General features: G+C 45.3%; 1 protein-coding gene across 1 annotated transcript in view; it reads right to left on the reverse strand.

Moving 5' to 3' along the window:
- The window catches only part of SLC7A2 (solute carrier family 7 member 2), a 123,527-nt gene extending 122,937 nt beyond the window's left edge, over window positions 1-590 (reverse strand). Inside the window, exon 1 of the mRNA XM_034771070.1 lies at window positions 468-590. The gene's annotated coding sequence lies outside the window, so the exon portion shown is untranslated. The remainder of the gene's footprint in view (window positions 1-467) is intronic.
- Between the last annotated feature and the right edge of the window lie 21,589 nt (window positions 591-22,179).

Here is a 22,179-nt window from a genome sequence, read left to right on the forward strand (position 1 = left end):
CTCTGTGGTGCGTGCAGGACTCAGCTCCGATTGTCACCTCTTAGATCAGAGGAGTCACTCCTAGCAGCAACATAAACTAAAACACAACCGCCAGCAGCGCTCTGCACAGCAGGCTGCGACCCACGTAGAGAAGCACAACCAACCCCATTCACACCGAGCAGACTAAAAAGGACACAGAGGAGCCTTTGGCCTCCCACTCCGCAGAGCTCCCCATGCAACCTCGTCAAGCCCTAAGAATAACTCCGAGTCCTCGCTCTTCCCCCGCCTCTCCCTCCCCCACACGTCACCCCGTGTGCCCGCGGCGCGGGAGGCGGGAGAGAGACCCAGCCACCCCCGGGCACGGGCCAGCGGCTGCCCACCAAGCTCCCCGCCCCCAGCCATGTGGACGCTGCGGAGCTGGCTACGCCGTCGCCAGCTGTCCCGCCACAGCTCCTCGCCTGCCCCGTGGCGGGGCCGAGTCCACTTACTGGGGACGGAGGCGGGCCTGGCTGCCGCGGGCGAGCGCTGGGCTGCGCGGAGGTGGCTCGCGGACCCTAGCAGCAGCAGGATTCCCGGGTGCCCAGGCTTCCAACACGTGCACACACCCGAACCCAGACACAGCCCTGCTCCGCCTCCAGCCCCCGGCCCGCACCCCATGGGCCAATGGCAGCCCCAGGCTCGGGGACCTCCCCTCTGGTAACCGGGGGCCCTCGGCTGCGCGGTGACAGCTGCCCGATTTCACTGCTCCTGCTGGCCAAGCCCTTCTCCCGCTGCCTCTGCCTTATGCTGGGGAGGGGGCTGAGGGAAGGCTCCCCGCGCACCACCCCACTGTGCGAAAGGATCCGTGCCCTGTTGGCACTAATGCCACTTGCTCCCCAGCCCCAAGGAACGTACGCCCCCCTCCCAACTTGCCTCTGTTTTGTATCAGCAAAACATAAAAATTGCCATTAGGAGAGCAGAACCCTGCTCCTTCTAGTCTAAGATCCTGCCTCTGCTAGTGGCCTGCAGCAGAACTTCAGAGAAAAGCTCAAGAAACCCCACAAAAGGCAAATACGGGCTAAGCTGCCCCTTCCCCGTCTCATCCTCCTCTCTAATAGTTAGAAATTGGTTTAAACTCTGTTATAAGGGGTTCCCCCACCCCAATGTTTTTGTTGTGATTAATCATTGTAACTCTGGATATTTTTTATTAGCCATATGTGTCCAATCCCTCTGTGAATCTTGTTAAATTCTTGCTTTAGCAATATTCTGTAGCAAGGAGTTCCACAATCTAATTATGCAGTGTATGAAAAAGTATTTCCTTTCATCATTTTTGAGTTTGCCGCCCTTTGATTTAATGGAATTTCTCCTTGTCCTAGTGGTAAGAGACAAGAACAGAAGCACCTTCTTTCTACTATTCATTATTTTATATATTTTTATCATTTGCTCAATATATTTTACATCACACTTTTTTTAGACACCAAGATTTATGCAGCTCCACCTGTAATGTTTTTGTTGGGCTTTCACAAGTGGTGGTAACAGCCAGATTAGAGGGAAAGAAGCAGACAGTCTGCCTTCAAATGAGAATTGTTTGCAGTGCTGTTGTAGGCGTTTTGGTCCCTGCATATGAGAAACTCAAAGCAGGTGAGGTAATATATTTTATTGGCCCAACTTCTGTTGGTGGAAGGTACAAGCTTTTGAGTTTCACAGAGCTCTTCTTCAGGGCTGGGTAATGTAAGAATGTCTGAACTAAATACAGTTTGGGACAGAACATTAAGCAGAAGGGATTCACACTACACATAATATAAGAGACCACTTAAATGAAGTGGCCAATTAAGGGTTAACAGGCAGTAGGGTGTGTTGCAATTTATTGTAATGAGCCATGAAACCAAAGTCTGGGAGTCCATCATTTTTAGTATCTAGCAGAGTTATGAACTTAAGTTCCCACGCTCACCTTTTGAAGGTGTTGTGAAGGTTTCCTTTGAAGGGCAGGGCTGAGAAGTCAAATACAGAGTGATCATTTTGTGAAAAGCATTCACCCACGGATGATGTAGTGTTTTTGTCTTTTATCATTTTTCTGTGTAAGTTCATTTGAGTGTGTAGTGATTGGCTGGTTTCAGACACATAATTATTGAGGCATTTGATGTGCTGGATGAGGTACACCACATATTGTGATAGGCATGTTTAGGATCTACTAATCTTGAAAGGTGTATTGTGGGACGGGTAGTGATCATTGTAGCAGTGGAGATGTGTCTGTGGGTTTTGCATCTGTGCTGCAGGGGCTGGGGCTGCTTTGAGTTGGTGTGCCCTGGTCTGTGGGGAGCTTGTTTCTAGTAATGAGCATGGTGAGGTTGGGGGGTTGTTTGAAGGACAGCCAAGAAGGAGATTGGGAAAGATTTCTTTCAGGATATGGTCCCTATCAACTATGGGTTGAATTGTTTGATGTACACTGTATGGGTGTGGACGACTAGGGGAATGTGGTAATTCTTTTTTTCCCCCTGTATTGTAGCAGGTTCGCCCGGTACCTGGGTGATCCTTTCCATATTGCGATCTATGTTACTGGTGGAGTGTTCTTGTTTAGTGAAGGCAGTTTTAAGGGTGTTTAGGTGTATATCCTGGACTTTCTCTTCAGAGCAAATTCTGTGGTAGCTGAGTGCCTAGGATAACATATCAGCACCTTGTTGTGAGATGACATTGCATGCAAAATCCTGCTGCCAGCCTGTGGGATGTAAGAGATTCCATCCAAGATCCATGACAGGGCTGCCAAATGCATGAGTATCACATAAGGTACATGACATGCAGAAGCTCGTCAATCCATAGCTTGTCGAGCTTGTGTCTTCCCCCCATATGCTAATATTCAGCTAACATATCAGAGCTGCATATCACTTTCCCCCCATCCATGAATTTAAAATCTTTGTATACACTACAACCACCAAAAATGGCTAGGGGCAATTCTTACAAACTTCTCTCACACACATAACATACAACTGTATAACTTTTCTCTCATTACTGCTCTAACTTAAAATATGCCCATGATTAATAAAATCGCATAGACGATTGTTCTCGAAGTTTCTAGCTACCTACTTCCTTCTCCATTTGCAAAGCCCCCATCACCACAGTTTCTAGGTGCCAGAAATACTAACCACAACTTTTAAATTTTCAAAGAAAAACGCAAAACAACGATTTATCAAAAATTATATTATCGCTTGAAATCTTGAACTTATAGCCATTGTAATATTATTTTGGTATGGTTGGTAAAATATCATTTAAGACATTCCAAATGATGAGGGCAGAAGTGACACATTCATCCATCAAGGTTATGCACACTGTGGTGTTATTTACCTCAGTAAATTTAGATAAGATTAAAAGCAGCAGTGGTGAAAGAAAACAGAAGCCAGAGCTCCAAGTAGTTTTTATTTATTAGTGAATTCAACAATATTTTTATTGGTTTACTTAAACAAGAGAAGTGTGAGGGATGTTAAATGGTTTAAAGGAATTTAGGTCTGTTCTACACTTAAAAGTTAAGTTGACATAGCTATAGCATGCAGGGCAAGTCGACACTAGAACACTACATCAGTGCAGCTGGACCAATGCAGCTGGGCCGCTGTAGCACATCTAGTGAAGACATGTTATGCCAATGGGAGAGCGCTCTCCCACTGGCATAATTACTCCACCTCCACGAGTGGTGGAAGCTGTCAGTGGGAGTCCGTCTCCCGCTGACATAGTGCTGATGTGGACAGCAATTAGGTCGATGTAACTTACTTTGCTCAGGAGGGTGTTTTTTTCACACCCCTGAGTGATGTGAGTTAGATTGACTTAGGCGGTAGTGTAGACCAGCCTTTAGTATGAAAATCTACACCTCAGAGCACCATAGCTATGCCAACCTAATCACCACTGCAGATGCAACTAAGTCAATGGAAGAATGCTTCTGTCAACCTAGCTACCACCACTCAGGGAGAGGCTGTTCCTGCAGCTATGGGAGAAACCCTTCCATTGCAATAGGCTGCATCTACACTACAGGGTTACGCCAGCCTAGCTACAGTGCTGTAGCTATGCCGTTCTAGTCTCCAGCATAGACATGGTCTAAGATCTGAAAAAGTAAAAAGGGAAGGGAGTTCATTCAAGGCAGTGATCAGACATGTCATTTTTATTTTACCATATAAGCTCCTATAGTCTTCTCCCTAGTGCAAACTTGCACTGCAACAGTTCAGTATATTTTAAGGCCATGATCTTTCGAACACATGAACTTCTCTATGTAAAGTTACTCAAGTGCATAAGTGCTTGCAGGATTAGGGCTACAATGTGTATGTCATAACTATAAAGGGAAGGGTAACAGCTGTCCTGTGTACAGTACTATAAAATCCCTCCTGGCCAGAGACTCCAAAATCCTTTTCCCTGTAAAGGGTTAAGAAGCTCAGGTAACCTGGCTGGCATCTGACCTAAAGGACCAATAAGGGGACAAGATACTTTCAAATCTTGGGGGGGGAAGGCTGTTGTTTGTGTTCTTTGTTTGGGAGTGTGTTCGTTCTCGGGACTGAGAGGGACCAGACATCAATCCAGGTTCTCCACATCTTTCTAAACAAGTATCTCCTATTTCAAACTTGTAAGTAAATAGCCAGGCAAGGCGTGTTAGTTTTCCTTTGTTTTCTCAACTTGTAAATGTACCTTTTACTAGAGTGTTTATCTTTGTTTGCTGTACTTTGAACCTAAGACTAGAGGGGAGTCCTCTGAGCTCTTTAAGTTTGATTACCCTGTAAGGTTAATTTCCATACTGATTTTACAGAGATGATTTTTACCTTTTTCTTTAATTAAAAGCTTTCTTTTTAGAACCTAATTGATTTTTCCTTGTTTTTAGATCCAAGGGGGTTGGATCTGTATTCACCAGGAGTTGGTGAAAGGAAGGAGGGGGAAGGGTTAATTTCTCCTTGTTTTAGATCCAAGGGGATTGGATCTGTGTTCACCAGGAGTTGGTGAAGGGAAGGAGGGGGAAAGGTTAATTTCTCCTTGTTTTAGATCCAAGGGGATTGGATCTGTGTTCACCAGGAGTTGGTGGGAGGAAGGAGGGGGGATGGTTAATTTCTCCTTGTTTTAAGATCCAAGGGGTTTGGATCTGTATTCACCAGGGAATTGGTAAAAGGTTTTCTCAGGGCTTCCCAGGGTGGGAATCTAGAATTGGGAAATGGTGGCAGCGGAACCAGAGCTAAGCTGGTAGTTAAGCTTAGAAATTTTCATGCAGGCCCCTACATTTGTACCCTAAAGTTCAAAGTGGGGATCCAGCCTTGACAGTGTAAAAGTGGTATTAGTTTGAATGTACTGTAACATGAGTTAGGTACTTGGAAATAGGATGACTAAATGTGACATTCTTTGCCATCTTTGATAAAGATCCTACGCTAGTATGGACAAAGTTCTGTATTAGAGGAAGGAAGCCACTATGTTTTGACCTGTTCTCCAACTACTCAAAGAGTAGTTCTACTATTCAATACACCAGGGGTAGGCAATCTATGGCATGCGTGCCAAAGGCGGCACACAAGCTGATTTTCAGTGGCACTCACACTGCCCAGGTCCTGGCCACCGGTCAGGGGGGCTCTGAATTTTAATTTAATTTTAAATGAAGCTTCTTAACCATTTTAAAAACCTTATTTACTTTACAACAATAGTTTAGTTATAAACAAATATAGTTATAAACAATAGTTTAATATTTAGTTTAGTTATAACGTTTAGTTATAAACATTTCGTTATAAACAATAGTTTAATATTTAATATAGTTAAATATAGTTATAAACAATAGTTTAGTTATATTATAGACTTATAGAAAGAGACCTTCTAAAAAATGTTAAAATGCATTACTGGCACGTGAAACCTTAAATTAGAGTGAATAAATGAAGACTCGGCACACCACTTCTGAAAGGTTGCCGACCCCTGCAATACACTCTTGTCTCATCATTACTCTTTTAAGGGCTGGTGGTTTATAGATATTCTCTTTTGCCCTGTCTGCTCTTACATTTTTTTAAAACCAAGAATGAGTTCATCCACTTCTTTTCTTCCTACTTCTGAGCAGAGATTAAATTACTAATTCGCTAGTATCCCTGTATTAAAATTTTTGCCAACTTTTGAAGTACATCTGGCTACTGAAGAAATCTGTACCAGATACATGATTTCATGTGGACTTGGAGGGAGGAGGCAAAATTTGATCCTGTTGGCTATAAAATGCATGATAAAGAGTATGTCTACACAGCAGCTGGGAGTGTGCTTCTCAGAACAGACAGACGTGCTGGTTCTGCTGGCACTAGCATGCTAAAAATGGCAGTGTGGCCCCAATGGCACAGTCAGTTAGATGAAGAAGATACATCAAGTAAATGTTCTGAAATCAAGAAAGCTTTTGATGCATAAGGTGCAAGATATCTTATCCTTTTGACAAGTAAATTAAGTGAATCTGAGTGCCAGTTGAAGCCAGTAGGATAATTGATACAGTCAGAAGCATTCATTGACAAAGTGCTGCAAGAAGTACAAAGGAAGAGACCACAGTGTTTCAGAAGAAAGCGATAAAGAATAAGAATGTCAATACGTCTTCTATCTCATCACATCAGAGAGATAACAGATACTAGATAACTGGAAAAGAGTGCAATGAAGAAAGTGAAACAGCGTGTAAGATAAAATCACTGGCACAAATTCAACCCCTGTGTAAATAAATGCAGCTCCTGAAGAGTTCAGTGGGATTCATTGGGACTGAATCTGGGCCATCAAAAAGGACCAATGCCAAGAAGAGGCATGTTTTTCTTCTGAGTGTCAGAGTACAACAAATTTCTGCAAGAATGTAACAGCATGAAAGTTCATAGGGATCAAGAGTGAAAATGTTATGCAGAAGCTGACTAGGATCGCAAAGATCGCAGAAGAGAAGCAATACCAAAAGAACATCCCAGAGCTTATTAAAAATAATCATTTGATGGTTTAAAAACATGAGTTTAGAACAGCACAGCTGATCTCAGAAATTATTATAGTATTCAGCAAAAATGAAGCAAGAAGTGGGATTATGAAATTAAGCTAGTGGCTAAATAGATGGTGAAGGATAGAGGGATTCAGGTTCATGGAGAAGAAGCTATACAACTTATATAAACAGCAGAGGAATCATTGTTCTGGATACTAGGCTAGCAGGACTAGGTAAGAGGCCTAACTCAAATATATTATAAATAGTATAAATAAGAAAGTGAGAAGGGCATAGGAAGAGGGTAAAACCCATGAACGACAAGTAGGCAGAGGGGGAAATTGGAGTTAAGAGTTAAGAGAGAAGTATATAAAACTGGTATTTAGGAAGCTAATTCAAGGTAGACTTGGAAACTAGCATAAGGAACAAAGAAAAACAGAAGTTACAAAGTGGATGAAGCACGTTCTTAGATTGTGAGATGTTCATGACAGGGACCATGTCTACCCCTCTTTCCTAATCAGATCTTCCTCAAGCAACAAGAATTAAGTCATAGTACATTACTGTTTAGTTGGCAATACAGGGACATGGTTGGATAGTGTGATTTTTTAGGGTGAGAGAGAGAGAGAGAGAGGCCCAGAGGAAAAGGAAGGGGTGCTGAGTTATGTATCAAGAACAAATACACCTGCTCTGCACTTCAGATATAGGAAGGAGATAAATACGTTAATTTAAGATAAGGTAAACAAAGAACAGAAGAAAATGTATCATGGTTGTGATGGGTTGGATCACAGAAACCCCCTTGGGACTGCCACCTGATGTGCTCGGACTCCTCTGAGCCCATTTTCCCTGCCACCCTGGGACTCCAGTACCTTGCCTTGTTTGGGCCAGACACGCTTGCCTGCTGCAAACAGATTCAGGTCTGAACCATATCCCCCACAAGCTGCAGGCTTAATTGAAAACAGCTTAAGAAGTGCTCCTGTCTCCAACACTCAGATATCCAGCTCCCAATGGGGTCCAAACCCCAAATAAATCTGTTTTACCCTGTATAAAGTTTATGCAGGGTAAACTCATAAATTGTTCACCCTCTATAACACTGATAGAGAGATATGCACAGCTGTTTGCCCCCCCCCCCAATATTACTACATACTCTGGGTTAATTAATAAGTAAAAAGTGATTTTATTAAATACAAAAATTTCAATTTAAGTGGTTCCAAGTAATAACAAAGAACAAAGTAAATTATCAAACAAAATAAAATAAAACACACAAGTCTAAGCCTAATACAGTAAAAACTAAATGCAGGTAAATCTCACCCTCAGAGATGTTCCAATAAGCCTCTTTTACAGAGTAGACTTCCTCCTAGTCTGGGTCCAGCAATCACTCACACCCCTGTAGTTACTGTCCTTTGTTTCAGTTTCTTTCAGGCATCCTTTGGGGTGGAGAGGCTATCTCTTGAGCCAGCTGAAGACAAAATGGAGGGGTTTTCCCAGGGGCATATATAGTCTCTCTCTTGTGGGTGGAAACCCCTCTCTCCCTCTGTGTAGAATCCAGATACAAAATGGAGTTTTGGAGTAACCTGGGCAAGTCACATGTCCATGCATAACTCAGTTTTCTACAGGGTGTTCCCAAGAAAGCTCAGATGTGGACTCCTCATCCCCAGCCCCACCCCAGAGCCTGCATCCCCAGCCAGAGCCCTCACACAAGGGCTGTTTCCTGGCTCTGCCGCGTGGCACAGGAGAAAGACGGCTGTAGGCGGGAAACAACAGCAGCAGCAGCGTGGCCTCTCCTGCCCCATGGCAGGCTACACTCCCCGCCTGCCCCTGCTGCCGCGGAGGCTGCCGCCACCCTGGGCTCGGGCCGCCCGGATCCACCCGAGAGGCGCCTGGTTCCTGCTGCTCTCAGCCGGCAGGTGCGGGGCCCCAGCCGAGTCCTGCCCCTTGCGTCTCCTCCGCAGCGGCGCCCCTGCCCACGTCCTCCTGGGCGGCTGCAGCGGCAGCGGCGGGGGAGCCTGAGAGGAGGAGTGGCCCCCGGGCAAGTGGCGGAGACTCCGAGGTGAATAGGCTGCTGGCTCTGGCGCAGCCCGAGCGCTGGAAACTGACAGGTACTTGCCCCTGCCCCATCCCGGCACTACCTGCCCCCTGCCCAGTGAGTGTTACCTGCCCCACCAGCCTCAGTGCCCTGCCCCACACTGTCAGCCACCCCAAGCTCATTGTGACACCAGCACCCCTTGGCAAAGGGCCCCCTGATCTTCACAAACAGCTGTCACCACGGGCCTGACAAACTCACTGCACCGCACACGTGTTTTACAGGGCACTTACCCACAAAGAAGAACGTGGGAGGAATCTACACAAGATTGGTAACTTGTCAAGAGTGAGAACCTTTGTGAGATGTGTGCATGGGTAATATTGAAGGAATAATGTATTTACCTTAAAAGTCTGCTTTATAGACTTGGAGTAGAAATTAGTCACCAGGGGATAATGGCCCTTTGGGACAAGGGGGATTTGTCACCCTGTCTAACCTGGTTGTTTAGCTTTGAATGGGACACTAGCAGAGGCAATGGCAAACAACTGAAATGCCTTAAAGGTAAAAAGAAACATTACAAAGCCCTTACCCGTTCTGACAGGCTGTTTATAATGCTAAGTTTACTAGTTTTCGGAGGTTGTCGGGGAGGGGGGAGGAGAGGGGGGTGCAAGGTGGAAGTTTCACCTAGGGCGCAAAATATCCTTGCACCAGCCCTGGGGCTCCACAATACCTTAATCTACCTCTGGACCCAACTGGGTTTCTTTTTAATTAAATCTGTTGGTTATCAATAAGGTGACTGACGTGTATGTGTAAGCCATGGGCCTAATAGGGAGATCTCTTCAAGAGATCTATTGAGGGGTGGGTAGGAATGAGTTGGTCTGAGTCATTGTTGCTAGGCAGATGCACAATTAGTCCTCTACACTCAGAACTTTCTGGAATTGGATGTGGTGGGTTTGGGTGTGCTCAATAGGTTCCCTGTTGCTGGACACAGACTCCACAAGGGCAAGTAGTCAGGGTAACTGCTTTGCACAAGGTTATGTGCACTGTGTTGGGAGAAGCTGAACCCAAGGAACAGACAGCAGGCTGTTGTCCCTAACTCTGAAGCATTTTGCAGCAGGTTAGTGATATTGTTAACCCTCCAACAGAGCAGCCCTGGCAGTGTTAATTATAGAAAGGGGAAATTTGGAGAAAAAAATATTTTTTTTATTTTAATTTTATACTTTGAATGTTGTTTGATTTTAGCCAAACTGTTTTAGTTAAATTGTCTCAACCAGTATGATTCACCAACTTTTCTCTTATTTAAATGTGATAATGGGGAAAGAGTTATTTATATTTTGCTACTCAGATCTGTATTTTGTCACAGGTGTTTTTTTGTTGGTTTGTTTTTTTAATCTATATACATAACTGGAGTGGTTGGTTAATTGGTTAGCTGACTGGCTAACTGAATGATTTCAGTAGAGGAGGAGGAAGAGTCTGCATGGATTCCAGATGGAGATTTCTACAAGCAAGTGGAGGGAAGATGTTGCTTTTGACTCAGCAGACTGTATAGATTTGATTATCAAAGATTAACTGAGATTCAGGTGAACTCAACCTAAGCTTTTGGGAACTCTGAGTTTCTTCTCATTGTGCTTCTGTGAGGAGTGGAGACTGACCTGTTTAGAAGCAATTTGTTTTTCTTTATTTATGTTTATCCATATCTGAAGATAATATAAGTAGCCATGTTATGTTGTAAAAATTAAGTTATTATTTATGTTTCTTTATCAAAAGATTTTATAAAGTTGGTACTTAAGAATTAAATTGATTCCTTTTGTTCGTTTGGACTTGAATGTGAGGAGATTGACCCTGTCCAATCCTTGCTGAAAATCCTCAGGGACTGAATTCTTGGTCTCTGGTATTTTTCTATGGGAGCTGGGTTTCTTTGGCACTGGAAAAGGGCAGTGAAGTAAACTCCAGCCCACCCAAAGATGTCTATACACTTGCAAGCAGTTGGCCCTTATTACAGTGATTTTATGGCCAGATTGTGCCTATCCCTTGCTTGGGTAGATGCAGAGGGATCCTCCCCCATTTATACCCCAATGTAAGGCCCCAATCTGTCACAGCCTCTGAACTCATGGGATAGCTCCCTTCTGGTGTTCCCAGGGGCTCAAGACACCTCATAGGGGCAGAAAGAGGAAGAATCATGGATTCTCTCCTCCCTGCTGTGCTGGTAAAAGTGGCTGTGTACAGAGATGGGGATATGCTGTATCATTAGTGATTCTGCAACATGCACACTTCCTCCGCGTGCCAGGGAACTTTGGGACATAATTCCTCCCACACCTCCCTATAGGACAGTACAGCTCTACACCCTCCTCCCACCTCAAAGTGAGCCAGTGTTTACATTGCACAATCAGGCCATTTATGTAATTGTACGCAAAGTCAACTCTACCAAACAAGCAGGACAGAAAAAGACTAGGAGAAGCAAAATGTTTAGTGATGCAACACTGCGTCAGTGACTGCAGGGCTGGAAGGAGTGAACAAAAGTCCTAGAGCCACTGATTGCCCATTTTTTTCTCCGTATGGGTTGACCTCTATTACTCTTATTCTCAATAGATTTCTCAGACTTTTCAGGTCCAGCATGGAATGTCATGCGTATGCCGGGGTAGGGCGTGTGTGTGTGGGGAAATCTACAGTGTTAACTTCAACAGTACATCAAAGAGTTTTTCCATATTGCACACCACTTATTCAAAGGGATTACAGTACTATGAGGAAACCTATCCAGCCAAAACACGATCTCCAAAATGACCATACGAGTTTTAACTGAGTATTGTAATCCATCAGAATAAATGGTGTGCATCACCGGAAAATCCTTTGAAGTATTATTGAAGCAGTAATTTTATACCAATCAGATCTGACAGTGACCCTTTACCTAATCTCACTGTGCTCAGATTTTACAACACATATATAATGTCAGATGGGGATGGTAACTCTGTGACACAACAGGATGAATTAAAGGCATCACAGCAACTGTACAAACTTCTACTCTTTTTGCAAGTTTCCTTGAACATTATCACTATTGTTGAACTTTATGTTTATTATTGTGGGAATACACAGGTCATTTTCCATCCCCTTCATTTATTGGGCCAGTAAAAGATTTTTTAAAATCGCAAATACAAAAAATTATAGCCATTCACCCTTTCCTCCCACCCCCAAAACTCCTACTGAAATGGTGCATGAGGAACGTAGGACTGGGCCCTCAATTTGTAAGATTTGTTTCTTTCTGTCAATTTCTTAATGAATTGCTTTTCCCTCCTCCCATTTCCCTTTAGAGAAGCTCCCATTACGATTCTCTATGGGCTCATTAAATTGTATCTATTTAAAGTACCACATAGTTATTAATGGGTTGCTTTATGTGATAAGTGAGCCTTTTACACTTCGGGGGGGGGGGAAGCTGCAGAGATTTTTTATATTTTGTGGCCAAATTTTTGAAACCTGGATCCCTGAAGTTAAGCTGCTTAATCTACATTTAGACACCTAATATAAATGTGTTTTCAAAGGTCTTGAAGAGTCCCAGTACCCCTTTCCTCAACCCTTTACAGCGGAATTATATAATATTCCAAACTTTTAAGTAATGTTGGGTGTAAGCAAGTTTTCTAAGCAAAATGCAGGATCAGGCTCACCTTTAACTACACATTTTTTGCTACAACAAACTTTGATATGCTTCTCTTGCATATAATATATTAGATGACCACAGAATACATACAGTAGTTAAGTTTCAGACAGAATACCCAATCCTGCAAACTGTCCAATATCTATGCTCATTTTAGGGTTGGTAACCCTCCCAGATTGGCTGGGAGTCTCCCGGAATCGGCCCCAATCTCTCGGTTGCTATTGAAAGCAATCCTGAAGATTTTAATAGGCCAAAAGTCCAGTCGGCAGCACAGTGGGGCTAAGGCAGACTCCCTACCTGCCCTGGCTCCACGCATTTCCTGGAAGTGGCTGGCATGTCCAGCTCCGAGGCACATGGGTGGCCAAGGGGTCTCTGCACGCTGCCCCCACAGCTCCCATTGGCCAGGAACCACGGCCAATGGTAGCTGCAGGGGCGGTATGCAGAGCCATCTGGTCACCCTTGAGCCAGGAGCCACAGGGACATGCCGCCGCTTCCGGGAGCCACTTGAGGTAAGCAACGCCTGGCCAGAGCCCGCACCCGCTCCCACACCCCTGAACCCCCTCCAGCATCCAAACTCCCTCCCAGAGCCCACATCCCAAACACCCTCCTGCATCCCTGCCCCAGGCTCAGCCTGGAGCCCTCTCCCACACTCCAAACCCCTGGGCCCCAGCCCAGAACCCGCACCCCAACCACCTGCCCCAGCCCAGTGAAAATGAATGAGGGTGGGGGAGAGCGAGTGTTGGAGGGAAGGGGGATAGAGTGAGTGGGAGGTGGGGCCTCAGAGAAGGAGTGGGTCAGGGATGTGGCCACAGGGAGGAGCAATGGAGTGTGGTTTTGTGCAATTAGACAATTGGAAACCCTCTATGACTGGTCCCATTTATATCAATGAGACTATGCCTAGGAGTAACCATAAATATGAGAATATGAGATTGCAGCAGCACATCCTTAAATATTTCATTTAAATTTTCCCCCTTCCCTTTCTAAGTAGAACTAAAAAGAGGACTCACTTTCTGGGAAACTTTAATTAAAAAAAACTAAAACACATACATAAGTAGTTCTATTGCAATCAATGGGATTATTCACTTAGGGAGAGCAGGATTCAGTCGATGGTTTATTAGTTTGTGGAAAAACAGCTGAAGCCATATGTATCTATTTCTATAGTTCTGTAATTTCTGCTTGATTGATCTGTACAACATTTATAAAAAAGAAAGTAAATACCTGTAGGGCTTACAAACTTGGGCCTTAATTCTGCAGTATTTCTGCACACAGAACTCCCATTCACATCCAGGGGAATTCCACACATCCGGTGAGTGGTGACTAAATACATTTAATCCCTATATAATTTCAAACAGATAATAAAGGCATTAAAAATCACTTTAGAAGGAAGTTAAGAAATTTTTAATAATTGTTTGTCATTTAGCATTTCTTTTTTTGGTAAAGTGATACTTATGAAAAATCCAGGATTAGATTTTTTTTTTTAACCTCTTTGCTCTGATATCATGGTTTATTACCATAGCTTTTAGTAAAGCCACTCTTTACGTTTTTTTTGTTAATGACTTTAATTAACTGGTTACAGATTGGGGGTTGCATAGAAAGGTGACAAAGCTTCTTGAATAAATTCAATTGACCTTAAACTCTTTTTAGGTTTCTAGAGTAAAGATGAGGGAGTTTTTCAAGTTTGTGTAAGGGATTTGTTCCAAGATCAGTGGAAAATTTAACAAATTAGCGTCAAGTCTACAGCATACTCTCTGAGGTCACACAGAGCAAAGGAGACCATTTAACCTCACAAATCAGTAATTCCACATATTAAGAGCTACATAATCTTTGGGGAAATGGAAAAGTGCTTTTTGTGAGGATTTGAAAGCTTGCAGAGAGTTTTTCAGGTTGACAGTATATTATTTTGTTATGGGATGGATTTAAAGTGCAAACTACTAATAAATTTCCCCCAAGGGTAAAATTCTGACAATATGTGATTGTCAGCTACATACAGCAGGCTTCTGATTAGAGGCATGAAGGGGGTGTGCGAAGGGGTGTGCGAGGGGGAGTGGTAGGGCAGCCGCAATCATTTTCACGCTTCCCCAGAACACTGAGGTTAGTGCCAAATACCAGGAGCAACCTGTGACAAGCCTCAGATGTTGAGCAACTGAAGTAGTGTCAACGTTATAAAAAGTAGTGCAAATAAATATGTAAACTTTTCTTGGCACATCTGGGTGGAAAATATACAGTTTATTATTATCAGCAGATTGTTTACATATTAACCACTGCTGTACAGCCTCTTTTCTTGGCAGCTAGAACAGCCCACAAGCTCTACATTTTCTCTACTGGGGTTTCAATCTAGCAAGGTATTTAAAACTATGGTTAAAATTAATCATAGAATCATAGAATATCAGGGTTGGAAGGGACCTCAGGAGGTCATCTAGTCCAACCCCCTGCTCAAAGGAGGACCAATTCCCAACTAAATCATCCCAGCCAGGGCTTTGCCAAGCCTGACCTTAAAAACCTCTAAGGAAGGAGATTCCACCACCTCCCTAGGTAACCCATTCCAGTGCTTCACCACCCTCCTAGTGAAAAAGTTTTTCCTAATATCCAACCTAAACCTCCCTGTAGCAAGGCGGTGGGATACCCCAAAGCCCCGCTGAGGGCCGAACCTCCCCTAACACCAACATGGGTGAAGCCACCGGGTCCGGCGCCCGCCCCTCAGAGGTCACGGCGCCGACCCGGAAGTATAAAAGCTCACCTGCAGAGCTCAGTGGAGAACAAGCCAGCGGAGAGAGCAGATGTCTGTGGCTGAGCTCCTGCTTGGGAGACAGCAGCAGGCCGCAACCGGCCTGCTGACTCACCAGGCCAGCCGAGCCTACCCCTCGCCCGATACCCTGAGGAGGACTGGCCAAGCCTGCCCCTTTCCAGTTACCCCAAGGAGGAGCCGAGCCTGCCCCTTTCCAGCTATCCCGAGGAGGAGCCGAGCATACCCTTTGCTACCTACTCAGAGGAACTGATGCTGGTGGAGAGCACCGAGGACACTAGTACGGCCCAGGTACCCTACGAGGGGGAGTGTGGAAGTAGCCCGGGGACAGCCGACCCCAGTCTGGCTGCAGCACTGCCAGAGCCTATGTCAGTGTGTTGCGGCCAGGATCCCCACTGACAGCAGCGAGTTTCTGCTGCTGCTAGGGCCCTGGGCTGGGATGCAGTGGAGTGGGAGGGCCTGTGTCCCCCCTGCCACCCACTCCTTGGGTGCAGACTCCCCCTTTCCCCTGGCCTAGAGAGGCTGTGACCTCTTGCTCCTTGACTCAGCCCCTGCTTAAGGGCCTGGGTTCCCGACTGACTATTTAATTGCTGCCCCGCCCTGACCTAGGGCCCGGGCTGCTACAAACATTGGCTCAGCCCCTGCGTAAGGGCCTGGGGTTTTTTCTGACCTATTGGCTCAGCTCCTGCTTAAGGGCCTGAACCTCTAACCGTGTGTTTGCTGTCCCACACTACCGCTGGACCAGGACTGACGGCAGACCAGAGCGAGGCGGTGGGATACCCCACAGCCCCGCTGAGGGCCGAACCTCGGCCGAGACTACTACACGTGGTACCAGAAGTGGGGATCTTGCCCAGGATGTGGGCACAAGCCCTTGACCCCTGTGAGAAAGGGTCTGGGGGGAGCGGTCCCCCACAGGAGACATGGATTTGACCAAGCTCTTCACGCTCCTGACGGAGAGCAGCAGCAGGCCTCCCAGCTCCAACAGCAACAGCAGCTCATCCAGCAGCTGGGAGCCCAGCAGCAGCAGCTGATACAGGACCTGACTGTGCAAAACCGGGAGTTCCAGCAACAATGCTTACAGCAGCTGGCGATAGCCCTGCCCCAGCCCACGGGGCCCCAGCTGGGAGACCCGGACGGGGCTCCCCGATGCACCCCGCCTGTAAGACTGACCAAGATGAAACCACAGGATGACCCCGAAGCCTTTCTGGTGACCTTCGAAAGGGTCGTGCACGTTGCCGGGTGGGCGCCAGACCAGTGGGCCACCATCCTGGCACCATACCTGACGGGGATGGCGCAAACGGTGTACCGGGGGTTATCCACAGAGGATGCAAGAGACTATACCTGGGTAAAGGCGGCGATTTTTAGATGCCTTAGACATCAGCCTGGAAACCTTCCGTCAGCGGTTCCGGGCTCTGTCCTACACCCGGGGTGCCCGACCCCGGCTGGTGGCCCAGGAGCTGAGAGACCTGTGTTGGCGGTGGCTACAATCCGACAGGCGGAACCCCGAGGAGCTCACTGAGCAAATCCTATTGGAACAGTTCATCCACATCCTCCCGTCATGGGGGAGGGCCTGGGTCCTCCGCCACCGGCCTCCAATGGTGGCGGCTGCCGTTGCCCTCGTGGAGGACTTCCTTGCAGCGGAAGCCCCAGTCGGGCCGGTTATGCAGGGCCACCCTCCAGGGCTTGATCGCCCCAACCCCAAGAGATGGGCAAGCACCCGAGTCGAACCACAGAATCCCCCGCGGAGTCAGGAGCCCCGGTATAGACGTCCCGAGGGTCCCCCGCGGCCTGCCCCCACAGGGCCCGAGACCAGGACTGGCCGCGGCCCGCGGAGTCCCCCTAGGAACCAGGAGGGAGGCTCAGCCGGACCCGGGCGACCCGAAATCAGGCCATGTTTTTCCTGTGGGAAGTGTGGGCATCTCCTACGGGACTGCACTGAGATGGACTGCAGCTTTGGGCACGTTTGCGCCAGAGAGAACCGTGCCCGACCACCGCAGGCTACCAAGGTCACCGTGCCCGTAGTTGTCGGAGACTGCCAGACGCGGGCCCTGGTTGACTCTGGCTGTGGACAGACCCTAGTCCGCCAAAGCCTGGGCTTCCCTGAAGACCCCCAGCTGGGGAACATTCTATTGCAGTGCATCCACGGTGACGTGCGAAAGCAGTTTTTTCCTGTGATGTGGGGTCGAGGGGAATCTGCCAGTACCCTTTGCTTAGGTCAAGGGTCGTGAGGAAGCGGGTCTTGCCTAAACGGTCCAGCAGCTCATCTACCCGAGGCATTGGGTAGGCATCGAACTTCGAGATAGAATTGACGCGGTGGAAATCGATGCAAAAGCGCTGTGTGCCGTCTGGTTTGGGAACCAGGACTACTGGGCTGCGCCACTCGCTTTGTGATGGTTCAATGACGCCCAGCTCTAGCATCGCTCGAACTTCCTCCTCGATGACCTGCCGCATACAATAGGGTAGGGGTCTAGTTGACTCTCGGATCACCACTCCCGGCTCCGTCTGAATGGTATGGTATATGAGGGTCGTGTAGCCCGGCTGGGCGGTGAACGTCCCATGGAATGCCTGCAGGAGGCACCCGGTCTGGGACCTCTTGCTCTTTGACTCAGCCCCTGCTTAAGGGCCTGGGTTTTTTTCTGACCTATTGGCTCAGCCCCAGCTTAAGGGCCTGAGCACCTAACCATGTGTTTGCTATCCCACACTACCACCGGACCAGGACTGATGATGGACCAGAGCGAGGCGGTGGGATACCCCACAGCCCCGCTGAGGGCCGAACCTCGGCCGAGACTACTACACTCCCCCAACTGACTACTCACATGCTTAAAGTTAGATGTGCCCTTAAGTATTTTTGCTGAATCAGGACCATGCTAGGGGAGTTTCTTCACACTGAAGGAATGAAAAGGTGCTGTCTGTGATCATGAGTGTTGTCTGCCTGTAGTCTCTATTAGGGCTGTTGATTAATTGCAGATAACTAATGCAATTAACTCAAAAATTAATCACAATTTTAAAAAGTAATCATGATTAATCGCAGTTTTGAGCACACTGTTAAACAATAGAATACCAATTGAAATTTATTAAATATTTTGGATGTTTTTCTACATTTTCAAATATATTGATTTCTATTACAACGCAGAACACAAAGTGTATAGTGCTCACTTGATATTTTTTACAAATATTTGCACTGTAAAAAAATAGTATTTTTCAATTCACTTCATACAAGTACTGAAGTACAATTTCTTTATCATGAAAGTGCAACTTACAAATGTAGATTTTTTTTGTTACATAACTGCACTCAAAAACAAAACATTGTAACACTTCAGTGCCTACAAGTCCACTCAGTCCTACTTCTTGTTCAGCCAATCGTTAAGACAAACAGGTTTGTTTACATTTAAGGGAGATAATGCTGCCCTCTTCCTATTTAAAATGTCACCTGAAAGTGAGAACAGGTGTTTGCATGGCAATTTTGTAGCCTGCATTGCAGGGTATTTACATGCCAGATATGTTAAACATTCGTATGCCCCTTCATGCTTTGGCCACCATTCCAGAGGACATGCTTCCATGATGATGACACTCATTAAAAAAAGAGTTAATTAAATTTGTGACTGAACTCCTTGGGGGAGAATTGTATGTCTCCTGCTTTGTTTTACCCCAATTCTGCCATATATTTCATGTTATAGCAGTCTCGGATGATAACCCAGCACATGTTGTTCATTTTAAGAACACTTTCACTGCAGATTTGACAAAATGTAAAGGTACCAATGTGAGATTTCTAAAGATAGCTACAGCACTTGACTCAAGGTTGAAGAATCCGAAGTGCCTTCCAAAATCTGAGAGGGACGAGGTGTGAAGCATGCTTTCAGAAGTCTTAAGAGAACAACACTCTGATGCGGAAACTACAGAACCTGAACCACCAAAAAAGAAAATCAACCTTCTGTTAGTGGCATCTGACTCAGATGATGAAAATGAACATGTGTTGGTCTGCACTGCTTTGGATCATTATTGAGCAGAACTCGTCATTAGTATGAACATATCCTCTGGAATGGTGGTTGAAGCATGAAGGGACATATGAATCTTTAGCATTTTTGGCACATAGATATCTTGCAACTCTGGTTACAACAGTGCCATGCAAACACCTGTTCTTACTTTCAGGTGACATTGTAAACAAGAAGCGGGCAGCATTGTCTCCTGCACATATAGACAAACTTGTTTGTCTGAGCGATTAGCTGAACAAGAAGTAGGACTGAGTTTTATTTTTGAATGTAGTGATTTTTTTTGTGCATAGTTCTACATTTGTAAGTTCAACTTTCATGATAAAGAGATTGCGCTACAGTACTTATATTAAGTTAATTGAAAAATATTATTTCTTTTATTTTTACAGTGCAAATATTTATAATAAAAATATAAAGTGAGCACTGTACACTTTGTATTCTGTGTTGTAATTGAAATTAATATATTTGAAAATGTAGTAAACATCCAAAAATTTAAAATAAATAGTATTCTATTGTTAACAGTGCGATTAATCGTGATTAATTATTTTAATTGCTTGACAGCCCTAGTCTCTAATCTGCATGAGAGGATGGGACATAGGACAATCTCTAAAGTCAGGTGGATTGTGATTTTTTTTTTTTTAAGTCTCCCTAAAACATGAAATAGGGTTCAGTGCTGCAATCTGATCTGTGCAGGAGGATATGCAGCATTCCATTGAAGAAAATAGGGTTCTGCACTGGCATTGGATCTGACCATGAAGATTTGATTGCAAGGCTAGCATAAATAAATCATAAATAGGGAGAACAATAACGCCTAGCAACAGCACAGTGGGGAATGGGAGACTGTGGGACTTAAATTGCAGTTTCATTTTGAAAAGTGATAGTGCAAAAGTGGCATCATGGGGTACCATGGTCATTGTCTCTAAATGATATCCAGGACCAATGCCCTCAGTTTACCAATAAAAGAGATTCTGCCCCCCCTCCCCCAACTGCCAGCCCTGCAAACTCAAGACAGGCTTGAGAAGGCAAGTTGGGTTATTTTCTTCTTGTACATTATTACCAGAGCCAATTCATTCCATGATTCTGTGGCCTCAATTCTCTTCCTGACACAAAAATGTGCTCCAAAAATCTGCTTTTAATTCACAACAGTGTTTTTTCCTCTCATGATTGTGAAGAAAGCCTAGAAAACATGACCCTAATAAACAGATGCAATGGCAGTCTTACAGAGTTTGATATGAACTGCCCCATTCATCTGAACTGGTAGTTTATTTTGAAATCTAGAGATAGCAATTTAAATGCCAGCACTGTTAAATAATTCACTGCCAAACATTTGAGTAGAAGCATGAAGCTAATATGCTTACTCTACAATTCTATACGGTCTCCCATACCTATCAGCTACCAAAAGCCTCAGTTGTCCTCTACTCAGCTGCCAAAACCTCCAGTTTCCTCCTGGCACTTTCTGTGATGCTGTTAGGTACTATCACAGAGCCCCAACTGACATTTTTACAGCATCACTTTACATATTAGAGCTGCATTTTAACCAAGATTTCCCAGAAAGATTCCATTGACCTCAGGGTTGTAGCAAAGTCTCACACACAGCTATTCTTCCCCTTTCCTTCGGTTGGGGACATGAGAAAAGAGCTTCCCACAGGAAAAGTGTGGGAGAGGGCGGCCAGATGTGGAAGACTAAACAACCCTGCTGTCCTTGAAAATGAGACAATATATGAACACATTTTAATCTCAGCATCTGCCTAGGAGAGAGGGAAGGAAGTTATCTGGATCATTCAAACGCACACTGGTTATACCACTAAGCAAACATTAGTGTCAGTATGCTCAGTTCCCTCCTTTACATGTCAAGAATATTCTGAAATGCTCCCCAAGGAACATAATTTTTATGCTTGAGGCCTGTAAAAGACAGTGGATAATGTCATCAATACTATTATTAGGACTATTAGGAATTCACATATTCTGAAGTTTTGTTTTTTTTAAAGCAGATGGGGGGAAAAAATCCCCAAACAGTATGTTTGCAGGTTTCTTCCCTACAGATAAAGATGTATATGTTTAAAATGGTAAGGAAGAATTAAACACTTAAAGTATGGGGTTGTTTTGCATATTATTTCAAAAATCCCCCATTTGTTTCATAATATTTGATCATTTGAAGCTGTCTGTACATTTGGAAAAAAGTAAAGACGTGGGGCTCTTTTCTGAAGTTACCACTGGATTTCGCATTCTTCTTTATTTCCGGCCGTGAACTCTTTAATACTAGACAAGAAGACAGCTGAACTGTTCCATCCCAGAGGTTACTGTGCTTCAGCAGTGGATGAAGTGATCCTTGTATACAGGGCCACCCAGAGGATTCAGGAGGCCTGGGGCAAAGCGGGGGAGCTTGAACTCATCGGGTGGTGCTCCGAGGCGGCGGTGGCATTTCGGTGGTGGGGGGGCCCTTTAATCACTCCGCGTCTTTGGCAGCACTGAAGGGCCCCCCGCCGCCGAAATGCTACCAAAGACCCGGACCGCCGCCGGCTGAGGAAAGGGATTCTCGGCCAGGGCTCGTGGGGCCCCTGCGGGCCTGGGGCAAATTGCCCCAATTGCCCCCCCTCTGGGTGGCCCTGCTTGTATATTTAGTTTGTAAAGTTCTTTGGGGATCCTTCAAAGTGAAAGGTGATTATATATCTAAGATATTATTCATATGATAGACATATATATATATTGGCTACTGCTCTTTATTTCATACACAACTAATGCGGTTTGTACTCACTTAATTCTGTTCTTATGATATCTACAATGTTGGCCTCTTAAGTAATGAAAGAGAGGTTTAATTTTTCTGCTGTAGAATTTGTGGATTGGCAGCCATATTTATGCCTTCTTCTGTTTTGGCACCCTGTCCTATAGCTATCATTCTTTAGGCTG

This window comes from Trachemys scripta, chromosome 5, assembly GCF_013100865.1.
Source record: "Trachemys scripta elegans isolate TJP31775 chromosome 5, CAS_Tse_1.0, whole genome shotgun sequence".
In the NCBI taxonomy this organism is placed as follows: domain Eukaryota; kingdom Metazoa; phylum Chordata; order Testudines; family Emydidae; genus Trachemys; species Trachemys scripta.